Below are 16,402 nucleotides of genomic sequence, written 5' to 3' on the forward strand. Positions count from 1 at the left end.
GGTCCTAGTATTTTGTGTTACTCTGACCCCGGCATTGTATCATTTCAATGCAGTCAGGGTGTGCAAACGTTCAGTTCTGGTTGGAGGAAGGTATTTTGTATTCAGGCCAAATCTACATTTCGGATTTGAAATAGGGGAGTGGGGAGAGAAAGGGCGGGGCTGGCAGGGGCGAAGGTCAGTGTTCATAGGTCTGAGACCATGTTTAATATCACATGACACCTTTGTCAAACAGCATGTCCCCCCTTCCCCCCTACGCAGGGGCTGTCTGGGTTTCTGTACCTTGGGGACTGTCCTTTGAGTTGCCTTCCCACCCAGACTCTCAGACTTGCTTTTCGTAAACCAGAAGAAATGCATGAAATTTGACCTAGTCCACAATTTTTTTAATGTGGTGGCATGAGAAGCTCTGGAGGGTCATGTTCCCCGTCCTCTGCCTGGTCAGGCCTGTCTGCATCCACCTCCTGGGGTCCTGTGGCAGTCTGAGGCCTTGGGGATTGACTGGAGGCTGCGGAGAGGGGGAGTGGTGTCATATTTCATGGCCACATCCTTGAAGGTGAGCCTCGGGTCTGCAGCCCAGGGTCGGGTCATCTCCTGAAACCTCAAAGGAGATGAATTAAACCTGGGCGGTCAGATGCATTTGAAATGGCTTCAGAGAGCAGTGATTATGGCTTCTGAGTTTCAGGGTTGTCTGTTGCCCTGTGGTGAGGGGCAGGAACAGGGGAGTATGGGCTGACGGCCAACCTTTCATTTCTGCGGCCCATAGTTCACCTCTGGCTTTGGTCACCAGAGCTTGATGATCTTTGCGTGATCCCTGGTAGACATCTGTCCCTATCACCATAGTCCTCGAAAAAGACCCACTGACCTGGAGGAGACCCTGGCTGGGAGGGTACAGTGACATACCCCAAGGATGCTTTAGGAAAGGGGGCAAGACTGGTGGATACCGTAGTCACTTTCCTTCTTCATCCTTCAGACACTGATTATTTGAAGACCAGGGAAAGGAAGAATGAGCTCCCAGTGGAGAGCAGTTTCCTAATCTTTGCTTTAGACTTGCAGCATTGTTGAAACTTTACTTGAGATTTACGAAAGAGAGATACATCCATGAGTGAGCGCAAGTAGCAAAGGCAGGACTTAGAGACACACAGACCTGAGTTCAGATCCTGAGTATCACTTGAAACTGTGCCTTCTCTGAGATCCTTCCTTCTTCATCTGGAAAATGGAGACAATACTAACTCAGCTGTGAGGTTATTGTGAACATGGCATGAGTTATTGCAGGCAGAGTGCCTGGCATGGAGTTGACTCTTAATATACATTAGTCATTATTTGGTAAGATTTATATCCAGCCCTTATTTCAAAGAGTTAGAGGCGATTTAGACAAATCTGTGGGGCAAAGGCAGAGTTTTAAAATGTACATTTTGGCAAAGGGAAAGGGAGCCCGCTCAGAAATGAGGCTTGAATTCCTCAATGGACGAATACTTCTGAGCAAAACACAATTTCCCTAATTTTAGGAAGCTGGAGAATCCTTCACTCCTCCGTGTATTATGGAATCCTTCCAGAAACTGAGCAGTACCCCTAGGATGAGCACGAATGCTCGACACCCTGTTTAGACCAGCTGCCGTTTTGAAAGATGTTCTTAAATAGATCAAGGTCAATTTTACCTGCTTAATGACCTGCTTGGACAAAGAAGCAAGGTGCCAGGAACAAGCTGGGGAGATCGGACAGTGGCATTGTGCAGAAAAGCCCCAGCCTGGGGGCTGATGACTCACACTAGCAGCCTTGGCCCTGCTCCGCCTGCCCTAAACCGGCTTCCAGGTGGCAGAGGTTGCTCTTTGAAATGAGACATAATCTTTGCAGTATGCCTGGGACATCACAAATCACACACAGCACTTCGTTAATTCCTATCTTTATGAGCTTCTTAATTCATGTTTTCTCTACTCTTAAAAATGTGGGTCCCTTTCAGTGTGGTTGATGTCTGCTCATGCTACTTCACAAGTTCTAACATCAAGCAAAAAGCAGGACAAACTGGGCAAGGGGAGATACTGTGATATGGCAGAAAGAGTAAGAACGACATTTTATTTCTCATGTCACCGATTAGCCAACCATCAAATTTTGGGTAGTTCAGGCTCCTCCCTGGTGCCTCAGCTTTTAGGTCTGTGAAGTGGGGTAATGTTATCTACTCTCGCTATGACTTTGTTTTGAAATGTGTTGAGATAATGGACATGAAGGAGACAAAGTGTTCTGCATATTGTTTATTTACCCCTTTAGCCTTTGAGTCCTCCTTGGAGAAGCTAAGCCAAACTTCATGTGGCCAGATAGCCTGGGTTGGGACACAGCATATTTCCCCAAATATGAGCAACCATCATCGAAGACCCTAACAGGACAGTCTAGACTCACTCAACCCAGTGGCAGTCTAGAGGGCTCAACAAACTGCTGGACACACCCAGGGGTTCAATGCTCCCCCAGACTTCAGTGTGAAATATGGCAAGATCTTCAGAGGTATCCCTGTGATGCTCAAAAGTCATGAAACTTGTTGGGACAGGTTGGTATAGAACCGGAGTTGGCAAACTGCAGCCCAGGGGCCAAATCCAGACCATCACCTGCTTTTGTACATTATGTTTTACTGGAGCACAGCAATGCCTGTTCTTTTATGCATCTATGCTATCTAAGTCTATGACTGCTTCCAGTGGCAGAGATGAGTAGTCATGACTGAGACTGGCCCTCAAAGTCAAAAGTATTTACCATCTGGCCCTTTACAGGAAAAATTTTCCCTACCCATCATACAGAATATAGATTAAAATATGCTATCATGCAAACCTCCTAAGAATGTGTGGTTTCCCCAGTTTTTAAGCTTATTTTACTTATGAATTCCTATTTATATGTCAGAGGAGTTAGTACTCAATGGTGAAACAAGTGAAGTATCATTTTATTTGTTTTTTCCTTTTTTTTTTTTTTTTTTTTTTTTGAGTTTCCTCTGTATAAGAGACAGAAGAAAGTTGACCATCTATATGCCAGGCACTTTACTTATGCCAGCACCTTTGCTATTTATGATAACCCAATGATTTAAATGTTTTACACATGAAGAAAGTGACCTTCAGAGAGGTTAAGTAACTCAGCCAAGATCACACAGCCAGTATGGGATGAAGCCAGGATTTCAATTCAAGTCTGTCTAATTCAAATGCTAAGTTTTTCCCACCATGCTGCCTCCATGCCCTTTGGCATGCTCTTTGAAAGGCCCTCAAAGACTAACTCTAGAAGTTATTAGCCCTTGGAAACATGAACTAAAGCCAATGAGTTACTTTTTGGGGCATTTTGTAGCCTCAGTTCCAATTGTGGAGTAAAAGTCTTGCTCACTTGCAGAAGGGATTTTAGGCATCAAATTGAGTGATGAGAAGGACTTCTTGGGGCTAAGGGATGCTCAGCAGAGCAAGTTTCCCCTCCAGGTCTGACCTGTCCTTATTGGTCTTTGCTGTGTAGTTGCTTGGTGGTAGCCCTGCTTTTTGAAGGCAATGGGAGTGTCCTGGATTCTGGAAGCAGCCTGGGCATGGGGAACACGATCTGCACTGGCTGAGCTGAGCTTCTGGACTGAAGCCAGCCTGGGAGAAGAGGCATCTGATTCGTGATAAGGATGAGGGGCCAAGGGCAGCTGCAGCTGCCCTCAGCTTAATATATGGTCAATCTTCTGATGAAAAGTCTGAGGGTTAAAGGTCAGCTTTGAGTTGACTCTCAATATACCTGCCCTCCTCTTGCTCCCTGGGGAAGAAATTTTTTTCTGTAAGGTTAATTCAGGGTAAACACATTTTAGGGAGAAGCAGAAATGGTAAAGACGTTAAACAATTTTTTTTTTTTTTTTTTTTTAAAAGGAAGGAAGCCAGTGATTTATCTGTTACACTCTGGGTTGCAGATCTTGGTAGTACACATGTCTAATTCTTTAAAGGTTTGAAGCTTCTTGGGTTATGAAGGGATGATAAATAATAAATAGTAATTAAATTAAAGATGCGCACACTGGACCCCTCTGAATTCCAGGAATTTTGAAGTTGGACTCACCCTTCATCACAATTAAGACTCCCCACTGAGGATGTGCTGGCTGGTCTGCGGGGAAGGGACTTCATGGAAGCTCCTCCACAGCCTTCTTGAGCTGTCATAGTTTGGCATCCTCTGGTCTAGGAGAAGCAGAGGCAGAGAAAGAGAGCCTCGGGTGGGGCTGAGGCTGCGACTGCTGGGAGAGGAAGGGGAGAGGCTGTGGGGCGAACAGACAGACATTTACAGGAGGAGTTTAGAACTATTGTGTTCTGGGTCCTCTGGGTCCATATTTATCAGATCTCTATCCCCTAACTTGAGAGAAATTTGGAGAATAAAGGATTGTTTATGCAATAGAACTGTGTAGTTCACTGGGCACTGGGGTGTTTACTGGGAAAGTTCAGAAGAGCCAGGGTTGGCTCTACTGGAACAATAAGGGGTCCATGATGGGGGCTGAAAGGGCAGATTCTTCAGTCTCAGGTAGAAACTTTGAGTTACCCATTTACCCAAGGCTGAACCACCAGTGTAATGTTGATACTCAAGCCATGGCCCCAGGCACTATCCACGATAGCACATTGCAGCTCATACTTCAGGCTATGGGGTTTTGAACAACTCAGAAGCATTGGGATAATAACTCCTGGAGGGGGAGGCTGGAGAGATGTGAGGGTTAGTCTTCAAGGAAGCCTCCACGGACACAGGCCTTGAGAGCATCTGGAAGGGTGTGGGGGAGGGGGAGGGGGACAGAGTCCTGGGAAAGTCTGTGGGCTGAGGGATTGGTGTGTGGGGCTGAGGTGGGCAGGGCTGAGCCTCTGCTGACCTCTGAGTTAAGGAACTCTCTCTCTCTCTCTCTCTCTCTCTCTCTCTCTCTCTCTCACACACACACAGTCATACCAAAAAAAAAAAAAAAAAAAAAAAAAATCCAACACTTTGTGGTCCTGTTTATTCTCAGACAGGGAGTGGACAGCCTTTCGGAGGTGTCCAACTGTGCCGTCCAGCCAGACTGACATCTGTGGGAGTTCAGGGTTTTAAATGTTTAGTCTGTGCGAGCCCCCCAGGCCCCAGCGGGCCCCACTCCTGATAGGCCGGACTTAGCCATCGACCCCCACTCCCTCCTGAGAAAGGGAATCATGTGGGGTTTGTAAGAGGGAAGCTCGGCTCCCCATGAAGTCCAAGGCAGAGAAGTGGTCCTGGGCTATCATCAGAGTTGTAGAGAACCTCAGCCTGGGGACCTAGATGGGACTGTAGGTCAGAAGTTGCCCCCTCCCCGACCTTCAGCCAGCCGTCATTTTCTCCTCTGCAGGGAAATGGCCAGGGCCAGGCTCTGCGTCTGGTCCGGGCTTCTCTGTTCCCATAGCCCTTCATCCTTACTGCTGTCACTGCCCTGACACACAGGCCTGTAATTATTTGTCTGCATGTCTGTCTCCCCCGCTCCTCCCAGCCCAAGTAGCTCTGTTTCTTCGAAAATTTCTCTTTAAGTCTCAAGTTTCTAGCACAGCGCTTGGCACAGAGCTTTTGTTTAGTTAAAGCTCTTGGAATTGGGCTGCTCTGAACTCAGCTGAACATGCTTGTCAAAAGCCCTGAAGTCCCCTGGGCATGATGGAGTTTGGGGCACACTTAGGGAGAGGGCTCTGCAGACCTCTGAGCTCGCTGTCTGCAGAGTCCTGGGCCACAGTCCCAGAGTAACCAGTGGGCAGGGGCTGCCCTTTGACATGATGTTCAGCTGTAGTTGTCGTCAGCCTGTTTGGTGATAGAAAAGGGACAGCTGGAATCCATGGGGACAAGGAGGGGAGTTGAGGGGATCACTTCTATGCTGCAGCATGTGCTGCGGTTGCTGCTTTTCTAACTGGAAGTTCTGCAGGGGCTGGGATGGGGCACGCCCTGGGAGTGATGTCAGATTGGGTCGAATAATCACCTACTTCTTGCCTGAGTAGCAGCAAGCAAACCACAGTTAAATAAGCCTGGTTTAAAAAATACATTATTCCTGGCTGGGCGCAGTGGCTCACGCCTGTAATCCCAACACTTTGGGAGGCTGAGGCGGGCGGATCATGAGGTCAGGAGATCGAGACCAACCTGGCTAACATAGTGAAACTCTATCTCTACTAAAAATACAAAAAATTAGCCGGGCGTGGTGGCGGGCGCCTGCAGTCCCATCTTCTCAGGAGGCTGAGACAGGAGAATGGCGTGAACCCGGGAGGTGGAGGTTGCAGTGAGCTGAGATCGCGCCACTGCACTCCAGGCTGGGCGACAGAGTGAGACTCCATCTCAAAAAAAAAAAAAAAAAAAAAAAAAAAAAAAACTCAAAAAACCCCAAAAACCAAAAAACCATTATTCCTGAAAATACGCTTATTAACCAGTTTATGAAACACTTTGTCCCTCAGGGTTCCCAGGGACTAAAGGGTATGAAGATGCGTAAAGTAAAACAAACAAGTTCAGAATGCAAATTATTTACATTGATAAACATAATTTATATTCTACAAATCAATTAGCAGAATACAAGTTGCAAAAAAAAAAAGGGAAAGACACAAACGTATGTATTAAAATTGTGTCTAATGGATTTAGTGAGCTGCTGAATTTAGTGGTAAGCTCCAGGAAAGGTCCTCGACCTCCTGGGGTCTCTCTTTGGCAGCTCCTGCAGTTTAACCAGTTGTTCTCTGGCCATGGAAGCTTGAAGTTTGGAGATTCTGCATCTTTTCATGCCAAGGACAACTCAGGAGATAAGCCCGGCTTCTCAGTTCTTCAGTCTATGTGGTTTGCTCCAATGTTGATCTATCTATCTATCTATCTATCTATCTATCTATCTATCTATCTATGTATCTATCTATGTATCTATCTATTCATCCATCCTCCCATTTAACATTCCTAGAGAGCCTGCTATGTACATTCTACAACACTGTGACATTGCTAGGGTGATTCCAAAGAAATGGGATATCCTTGCTCTGAGAAACTCACCATCTAATTCAGAGGTTCTTAACCTCTGCACTGTTAACATTTTGGGCAGGAGAATTCTTTATTGTGGGGGTCTGTCCTGTGCATTATAGGATTTTTAGCAGCATCCCTGGCCTCTATCCACTAGATGCCAGTATCACCTCCTCCCCCCAGTTGTGACAACCAAAAATGTCTCTAGACATTGCCAAATGTCCTTGGGGGTAGAGGGTGAAATTGCCTCGTTGGAAACTGTTGGTCTAATTGGAGACAGACACAAAGTAACCTAAGTGCTTTAACGGATGCATGCTCAAAGCATTATGGGACTAAGGGCGGGGAGCAAGTGTATGCTTGAGCTGCATCTTGAACAGTGCGTGGAAGTTTGCCAGGCACAGCAGAGGGGAAAGGGCATTTTATGCTGAAGGAACAGTGTGCATGGGTGCGAAAGCATTAAAGAGCATGGCGGGCACGGGCAGAGAGAGCTGGATGTGGCTGGTGTGTAGGCTGAATGATGATAGGAGGAGGAGGAGATGGGAGAAGGAAGGCCAGGAACAGAATGAACAGGACTCTGACGCATTTGGACTTCATCATTTTTCTGACATTGGAACCAATGAAGATCTTCACATTTAGTTAAGCCTGGGGTGGGGTGGGGTGGGCTGCTAAGATACCACTCATGCACTAACTAGGCACTCAAATAGAATAAAAGGGAGGTAAGTGACTTCTACCTGGCCTTCCTTTTCTTTGATCATCTCCTCAACCTTTTTTCTTTTTCTTTCTTTCTTTCTTTTTTTAAGATGGAGTCTTTCTCTGCTGCTCAGGCTGGAGTGCACATGACAGACCCCTACAACAAGGAATCCTGCTGCCCAAAATGTCAACAGTGCAACCTCCACTCACTGCAACCTCTGCCTCCTGGGTTCAAGTGATTCTCCTGCCTTAGCCTCCCCAGTAGCTGGGATTACAGGCACCTGAGACGTCGTCATCTCAAATGTGGTTGTTCAGCCTCAAAGCTGAGCAAGTACAGCCTTTAGTGTGGGCAACAGTCTTTAGTGGCTGGTCAATTTTTGTATTTTTAGTAGAGATGGGGTTTCACCATGTTGGCCTGGCGGGTCTCGAACTCTGACTTCAAGTGATCTGTCTGCTTCGGCCTCCCACAGCACTAGGATTACAGACATAAGCCAACACGCCTGGGCCCCCAACCTTAATTAGAAAGTAGAAGTAAAGTGAAATGAATGTAGTTTCTATCTTATTTGTCATGTGTAAACCAAGATTTTTCCTGGGAGCAGAGGAGAGGATGAATTCAGAGTTACTGTGGAAGAGGTGGCCATCTCCTTTCCATACTATAAAGTTGCCACTGGGGAGGAGTTGCCCAGCCAGGGACTCCATTTCTTGGTCCTTTTCTTACATCTGAGCAGAGACACAACAATTCCTCATCAGGGGAATGTGAGTGAAAGTGGAGTGTACCTCTTCCAGGCCAACACTCTTCTATATCCTTTCCGTCTTTCACCAACCCTAGGGAGTGAAGCTTCCGTGCATGGCAGAGCCTCACGACAGAAGGAGCCTGGCCCCTTGAAAGACTGTGTGGAGAGAACTGCTCACAGACTGGAGCACTGCCCAAGATGTTACACAAGTAAGAAATAAACTTCTGTTGTTTAGTCACTGCACCTTAGCCTATGCTAACAATTACAGAGTCTGCCTTTGCTAAGTCAGACCTAAGAGGTCAGACATCTATTTTGTTGCCAGCACTAAAGACTGTGCTTGCTCAGCTTTGAGGCCGAACAATCATATCTGAGATGGTGACGTCTCAGGTGATGTGTGCATATGTGGAGCAGAGCTGCTGGGAGGTGCTGGCTTGATCTGCATTCCCGTAGCTTGCAGTAAGATTCCCAGTTGACAGCTGCCCTCTGCACTTTTACCCTTCCTTCCCACTCACCACCCATCACTTCCCCCACTGTTCCCTCCAACCTGCTGTGTCCCATTGATGAGGAAGTTTCCCCATGAAAAGCTGGAGGACCTCTGCCTTGGGATTTCTGCTAAGTCACCAGGTTGAGAACTTGCTGGAACTCCTTGGAAAGTACAAATGCCCATTGCTTCTCTTTTGGTGGTCTGGGCCTTAACACTCCAGGCTATCAGTGTATCATCTGGGCCAATTGACTGCATCTAAATAGTGGAATTCTTTCTGTGCTCCTGAAAACAAGAGGGCTGCTTGGTGTGTGTGTGTGTGGTGTGTGTGTGTATGTGTGCACACACGTGTGCATGCTGTAGGCCTGATATTAGACACAGACAAGTAAAATGTTATGCTTTTTTTTTTTTTTTTAAGATGGAGTTTCACTCTTATCCCCCAGGCTGGAGTGCAATGGTGTAATCTTGGCTCACTGCAACCTCTGCCTGCTGGGTTCAAATGATTCTCCTGCCTCAGCCTCCCAAGTTGCTGGAATTACAGGTTCGCGCCACAACGCCTGACTAATTTTTGTAGTTTTAGTAGAGACAGGGTTTCATCATATCAGCCAGGCTGGTCTCGAACTCCTGACCTCACGTGATCCACCCGCCTCAGTCTCCCAAAGTGCTGGGATTACAGGCGTGGGCCACTGCGTCCAGCCAATGTTATGCATTTAAGTGTGGGGAGCAGAAGACTGGATATGCAAGAGCATACATCTGGATACCTTTTACCTCTTGACTTGTGGGGAAAATGACTCTAGGATTTTACATGGAGCTTCCTGTGTGCATGTTGATGACTGCTGGCAACAAGGTGGCAGGAAGAAAGACATTGCTTTCCAAACTCCTTTTCCCAAATGATCCTTTCTCAGTCTGTCTTACCTGCTTGTGTACTGTTCAACAGAGGAGGGGGAACAGGGAAAAGCAGGGGCAGTTGTGAAAAATAGAAGGGAAACTTGAGTGTACCTTTTTCTTCTCCTTCTCTTTCTCCACCCTCAGTCATCATTAACAGAAAAATATTTTTAAAAGATCCCTTGATGGCATCCCCAAATGTGAAGTCTGACATTTTCTTAGCTGATGGCCTCCTTTGTGAAGGTATTTTGTGTCCTCCCAGCATGCCTGCTGGATCCCTGGTTTGCCGCGGTTGCTAAGGTAAATACTCTTTCCATTAAGCAGCACAGCCCAAGAGTGGCCTAAAGCTCAAATAAATGACCAAGGAGCAAGTTAAACATTCCCTGGGGCGATTTTAACCTATGCAATGGCTTTTTGAAAAAATTGCCTATTTTTTCATGCTTTGGCCAGGGGGGTGTCTCTTATTCCCTTCTTTTTTATTTTCCTTTCAGCTGAGTACACCTTCTCTTTCATTTATTCATGCACTGCATGAAGGATGGAAGCAGGATGAATAAATCACAGAGCACTGCCCCTCTCCCCGCTCAGGGTTTGTGAAGAGAGCTAGAGCAGAATACAGTCCAGGCATTATGTCAACTTTGGGGGGACCTGGGGCAGGTGGCCGATTCTCACAGAGACCCTACTTCCCTTTCCTGTGAAAAATACCACAGCCCAACAGCCACTGGAGAACAGTGTTCTTCTGGAAGCTTCCTCTGGGCAGGAGGAGTCAAAGATCCTGGTCCTCAGGGACACTTGAGACGGGTGTGCCCAAAGCTGTGCACGATGGTTTGGTTTGTTTTGTTTTCCTTTGCCTCAGGAAGAATGTGTTCACAGACCTCAGGACAAATCGTTTAAAAAAGTGTCCTGACAGTTGTCATGCTTCATCACTTGATTTAGAGGCAATAGGACAGCCTTATTTTCTTCTAATCTCTGGCGGTTGAGGAGTCTGGCTGGCTGGCAGAAGGCGGAGATTGGCTGAGGAAGTCATGAGTGAGCAGGGGCCTCTGGTGCCTGCAGCGCCCCTCAGAAAGAACGGGTCTCACCGGAAGACCACACTCATCTCCTTCCTGGTTACCCAGTGTGGGGATTTGTTGCTTTGCTGAGTGTGTTTTGTCTACATTCATGGCGCCCCAGAACCGTGTCTGTGTTTCCCACATTCTCTTTCGTGTCTGCCAGAGCAACATTCTCAGCAAACCATCTGAATGCAACTCCTGTGATCACAAAAGTCAATCATTGATGGAAATGAAGACCAAGACCCTGATTCCTCAGGTCGGCCCTTTTCAAACCACGTTTTCTCAGAGCTCCAGGAACAACAGGAGTTCTAGGGAGAGGTTTTTTTTTTTTTTTTTTTTTTTTGAGGCAGAGTCTTGCTGTGTCACTCAGGCTGGAGTACAGTGCCTCAATCTTGGCTCACACTGCAACCTCTGCCTCCCGGGTTCAAGCAATTCTTATGCCTCAGCCTCCTGAGTAGCTGGGACTATAGGTGCACACCACTAGGCCCAGCTATTTTTTTTTTTTTTTTTGTATTTTAGTAGAGATGGGGTTTCACCATGTTGCCCAGGGTGGTCTCGAACTCCTGAGCTCAGGCAATCTGCCTGTCTTGGCCTCCCACAGTGTTAGGATTATAGGTGTGAGCCACCGTGCCCAGCCCCAGGAGCGTTCTTTTTAAAAGCATGAATAGGCCGGGCGCGGTGGCTCAAGCCTGTAATCCCCACTTTGGGAGGCCGAGATGGGCGGATCACGAGGTCAGGAGATCGAGACCATCCTGGCTAACACGGTGAAACCCCGTCTCTACTAAGAAATACAAAAAATAGCCGGGCGAGGTGGCAGCGCCTGTAGTCCCAGCTACTCGGGAGGCTGAGACCGGAGAATGGCGTGAACCCGGGAGGCGGAGCTTGCAGTGAGCTGAGATCCGGCCACTGCACTCCAGCCTGGGCTACAGAGCGAGACTCCGTCTCAAAAAAAAAAAAAAAAAAAAAAAAAAAAAAAAAAAAAAAAAAAAATAAAAACATGAATAGATCACGTTAGTCTGCTCATTGCACTTGGGACAACGCTGCACCCTGAGAGCGTGACCTGCCAGGCCTGGTGACAGAACCTCTTGGTCTTTGCCTATGGTGGTCTCTGGACCCTTTAGCCTCCTCCACGGTGCCTGCCTCAAAAGCTCTTCCTCCACCGTTCACATGTTTAACACCATGTGTCCTTCAGGTTCCAGCTTGAATGTTTGCCCTCAGAAAGGCCTTCTTTGACCCCCCAGATGAGGTCAGTTTCCCCTAAAGCGCACGAGGCCCACACGAAATTACTTAGTTATTTGGTTAATGTGTCTTCCCCACTAAACTGTAAGAGCCACAGGAGAAGGGGCAAGTCTGTTTCGTTTTCAGATGTAGCTCTAGCTTATGGCATATAGTAGGTGTTCAACAAATATGTATTTAATGAAAGGAGGAATGAGAGCATGGCACCGCCTTTCCGTGCTGGAATGGTGTCTGGACTACTTATTTTTTCATTCCCATTCATCAGATGATCAGTCAGCTGTTTAACAGGGCAGATTCAAATAATTTTGAGAGCACACTTTTTAAAAGGGAGGGAAGATTGGGCCTTTGAAAGCACCTTGTTTAGGCCTTCAAAGAACGTAGACTTTTTTTTTTTTAGATGGAGTCTTGCTGCAACCTCTGCCTCCTGGGTTCAAGCAATTCTCGGCCTCAGCCTCCCGAGCAGCTGGAATTACAGATGCCCGCCACTATGCCCGGCTGATTTTTGTGTTTTTAGTAGAGACTGGGTTTCACCATCTTGGCCAGGCTAGTCTTGAACTCCTGACCTCGTGATCCACCCACCTCGGCCTCCCAAAGTGCTGGGATTACAGGTGTGAGCCGCGGCGCCCGGCCTAAGAATGTAGTCTTTATTTCCCTTCCTGATGTGGGAAATCTGAGCTTCTGATATGTGTGTACCGGGTCTGGATCCTGGATTCTTAGGAGTGACCCGGATGTTCTGGAGGCTGTCCAGGGCCTGGGAGCAGAGATCTCACTGCCCGTTGCTGAGGCCTGACCTCTTTGTTCAAGCAACCTCTTTGCCAAACCACCTCAGGCTACAGCACCAGGCTCCGAGAAAACCTTAGATCAAGATATTAAGAGAATAGTTCTGATACCTACCTCCCTTTCCTTTGGAAAAAGCCCAACTTTATGGCCCTTTTAGGAAATATGGGAGGGGAAGGCCCATAATGTAACTCGGGCAGGAGTAGGGGGTGGGGGGCGGGGAGATGGAGGAGAATTCTTAGGGTTTTGGTTCTTGACTCTAAGTCAGTCTGTTTTTGTACTTGTGTCTTTTAAGCTTTTCCACATGTGCCCCAAGGGCCCGTCGGTGAGTGTGTTTTATAAACTGGAAAAATGAATAAAAATAAGACCCAGAAGGGAAACACCAGAAGGAGTGTGAAGAGAAAAGTGTTAGTTCCTCTGTACCTCCCAACTAGGCCTGACCTGCATTTGTGGGGGTCCCAGGGTCAGGCTTATTTGGCTTTGTGGGTAAAATGTGGAGTCTTTGCTCGGAGAAAGCCTGATCAGTTTTTGTACTTGGCCTGCTCCACTCAGCATTAATTAACTTCAGGAAAGTAAAAGGTGATTCTTTTTTATTTGGCTATCTGGCTCCACAAACCTTGTTGGCTTCCTGTCCCATAGGTGCCGGATTGATGGGACCTCAAATGTGTAAAGTCTTGCACAGGAAATCCCCCAGCATGGCCATTCAGAGGCTCTCAACTCCTGCTGGACCCAAACACAAGAAACTAGGAGGCCCAGACCCCATCTCTCATTTTGCACCTCAGGAAACAGTACCTGAAAGAGAACTCCATTTTCTTTTCTTAACGTTCTTCAGCTAAAACAAGAGGGTGTAGGGAAGGGGCTATTTGGAAAAGAAATTCTCTAAATTGCCTGTAAAACTGAGCACAACCCAAGAACCAAATATTTTGAAACAAGCATATTTAGGAAGTTTGAGGACGCTTTAAAATATCTCCAGAAGGTTTGTGTTTACCCCAGCACAATGTCTGTCTTGTGACCCAAAGCTTTATCTTCCAAACCTTATTTGAGCAACTTCATCAATAAAAACATTTTAGAGAATGCACATCTAACACATATATACTTATTATAACTTTCATACACATACTTTTGTACTAATATGTTTTGTATTTTTAAAAACATATATCTAAACACAAATTTAAAAATGGATACAGATGAAATAAATCTTTAAAAATAGGGCTGGGTGTGGTGGCTCATGCCTGTAATCCCACCACTTTGGGAGGCCAAGGTGGGTGGATCACCTGAGGTCAGAAGTTCAAGACCAGCCTGGTCAACATAGTGAAAACTCGTCTCTACTAAATATACAAAAAATTAGCTGGGTGTGGTGGTGGGCACCTATAATCCCAGCTACTCGGGAGGCTGAGGCAGGAGAATTGCTTGAACCCAGGAGGCAGACTTTACAGTGAACCGAGATCGTGCCATTGCACACCAGCCTGGGCAACAAGAGCAAAAGTTTGTCTCAAAAAAAAAAAAAAAAAAGATTTTATCTATTAACTATCTGAAACCCTTTTTGTTCTCATTAAAATAAATTAATCAAATTTCTAGTGAGAGCAATGGGATTAGATAGGCATGATTATTTTTAAAAATCTTGGTATAATACTTTGTGGCACAGTGAGTCAAAAGCCTGGCTCTGATTTTCAATACTTGGGCGATTATAGCTGAGAAAGATATGTAAGACATATAAATCTAAACAGAGGAAGGGAACTGGACTCTCATTTCTGAATTCTGGCCACTGTGAAGGCACAGGTTTTCATCTGTCACTATGTGCTAAAAGCAACCCAGCAAGTGAGGGTGTCACTGTCAACTGCTCCTTGTCGTGAGATTCCCATCTTTCCCTCGAGACATCTCAGATACCACATGTGACCTTGACCCTGTGTCCCACAGCAGTGGTCACTGAGTGTAAAGCCTTTTCCTTGAGGATTGTGGTAGACAGAATGCCCCCCAAAGGTGACTATGCTTGAATCCCTGGAAACTGAACATGTCACCTTCTATGGCAAAAGGGACTTTGCAGACGTGATTCAGGTTAAAGACCTTAAATTAGAGGGAGTACCCTGCACTATCCAGGTGTCTAATCTAATCCCATGAGACTTCAAATGCAGAGAACTTTCTCTGGCTGGAGTCAAAGAGCTGTGACAAAAGAGGTCGTCGGAGAGATTTGAAGTGTGAGAAAGACCCGACCTACTGTTTCTGGGGAGCCCACCTGGAAAGCATGAGAAGTGACACAGGCAACCTTTGGGAACAAAGACTGCCAGCCACAAGGAAAAGACAACAGTCCTCCAGCCACAAGAAACCGAATTCAGCCAGCAACCTGGACAAGCTAGAAGAACATTCTTCCCCAGAACCTTTAGGAGGAAGTGGGCCTTGCAGATACCCTGATTTTGTCTTTTGAGACACTAAACAGAGGATCCCACTGAGTTCAACTGGCCTATAGAAACTGATATATGTTTGGACTGTTTTAAGCTGCTACATTTGTGGTAATTTATTCTGGTGGCAACAGAAAATGAAAGTAATTATATATTAGAAAAACTGAAGGTAGAAGCTCTAATTCTTTCTCCCCACACTCCAGTGGTTCATCATGTGCCGCATTCGGGGTGTGGAAATTCCATTTTGAAGACACCATCATCCAGGATTCTAGCCCCAACCTGGGAAAGGTCCTGGAGAGAACTTTTAGCATGTATTTCTGAGCCATTCACACTTAACCCAGAGAGAGAAGGTGTCCTGCCCAAACGCAAAGCAGCAAGGCGGTAGTTCTGGACATAACCTTAACAATTGCCACCAACTCTCTGGATGTCCATCCGTCAGCCCTATCTAGTCTTTCTGTCTGCATGGCAATGCGGGAGATATGGCGATGAGGGCCAGGATCGCAGAAGTCAGAGTATCCATGGCTGGAGCTTCCATTTTAAATGAAATATTCTTGCTTATGGCTTCACGGTATCCTTTCAGATTTTGCATCTGGCTGTACTCCAGATGTTTATGTAGAAAATTCACAGTAGACATGATGGTGGCACAGGTCTGCAGGAAGGATCCTTTCCTACTTACAGAGTGACCCAACGTGGCCGATCCCTTCAATATTTACAACAGCTGGGTGAGTGGAGGCATGATCAACTCCATTTACCCATCAAATAAATGAAATTTCAGAGTGGTTACACAATCTGCTTGAGGTAACGAGGCCAGCAAGCCACAGAGCCAACATACCAGGGTGCCTGGTTCCACAGGAGTCTGGGAAGAGGGCGAGGGAGATGGGCACAGGATGTATCACCAGGATACTGGGGGAAGAGAGAATGTTGATGTGTGGGGCAGCCTGCATTCTCAAATCAGGAGCACTGGGTGCTGCTGCGTTACAGTGAGTGCAGGAGCCTGCCGTTCCGGGCCTCACTCTGCCCAAATATGTCTTGCTCATTTTCACTGCCATATGTCTGCTCGTCCCAGTCTGTTTGAGGTTCCCTCCTGTTCCCTCTCTGCCTCTAAGTCCTTCAAAAAGCCAACTGGAAGTGCCTCTTCCAGGCTTTCCTTAGCCTTTCTTTATTCTGTTGAACTTCTATTATGTTAATTGTTCAAAAGATTAGTTCTGGCACTTACCCTATGCTGCT

General features: G+C 46.6%; 1 long non-coding RNA gene across 1 annotated transcript in view; it reads left to right on the forward strand.

Moving 5' to 3' along the window:
* The window catches only part of LOC126933625 (uncharacterized), a 37,818-nt gene extending 23,533 nt beyond the window's left edge, over positions 1-14,285 (forward strand). Inside the window, exons 4-5 of the long non-coding RNA XR_007718686.1 lie at positions 7,728-8,560; positions 13,419-14,285. This is a non-coding gene — a long non-coding RNA (uncharacterized LOC126933625). The remainder of the gene's footprint in view (positions 1-7,727; positions 8,561-13,418) is intronic.
* Positions 14,286-16,402: the final 2,117 nt, after the last annotated feature.

The sequence above is a fragment of the Macaca thibetana genome, chromosome 13 (genome assembly GCF_024542745.1).
Source record: "Macaca thibetana thibetana isolate TM-01 chromosome 13, ASM2454274v1, whole genome shotgun sequence".
NCBI classification, from domain to species: Eukaryota; Metazoa; Chordata; class Mammalia; order Primates; family Cercopithecidae; genus Macaca; species Macaca thibetana.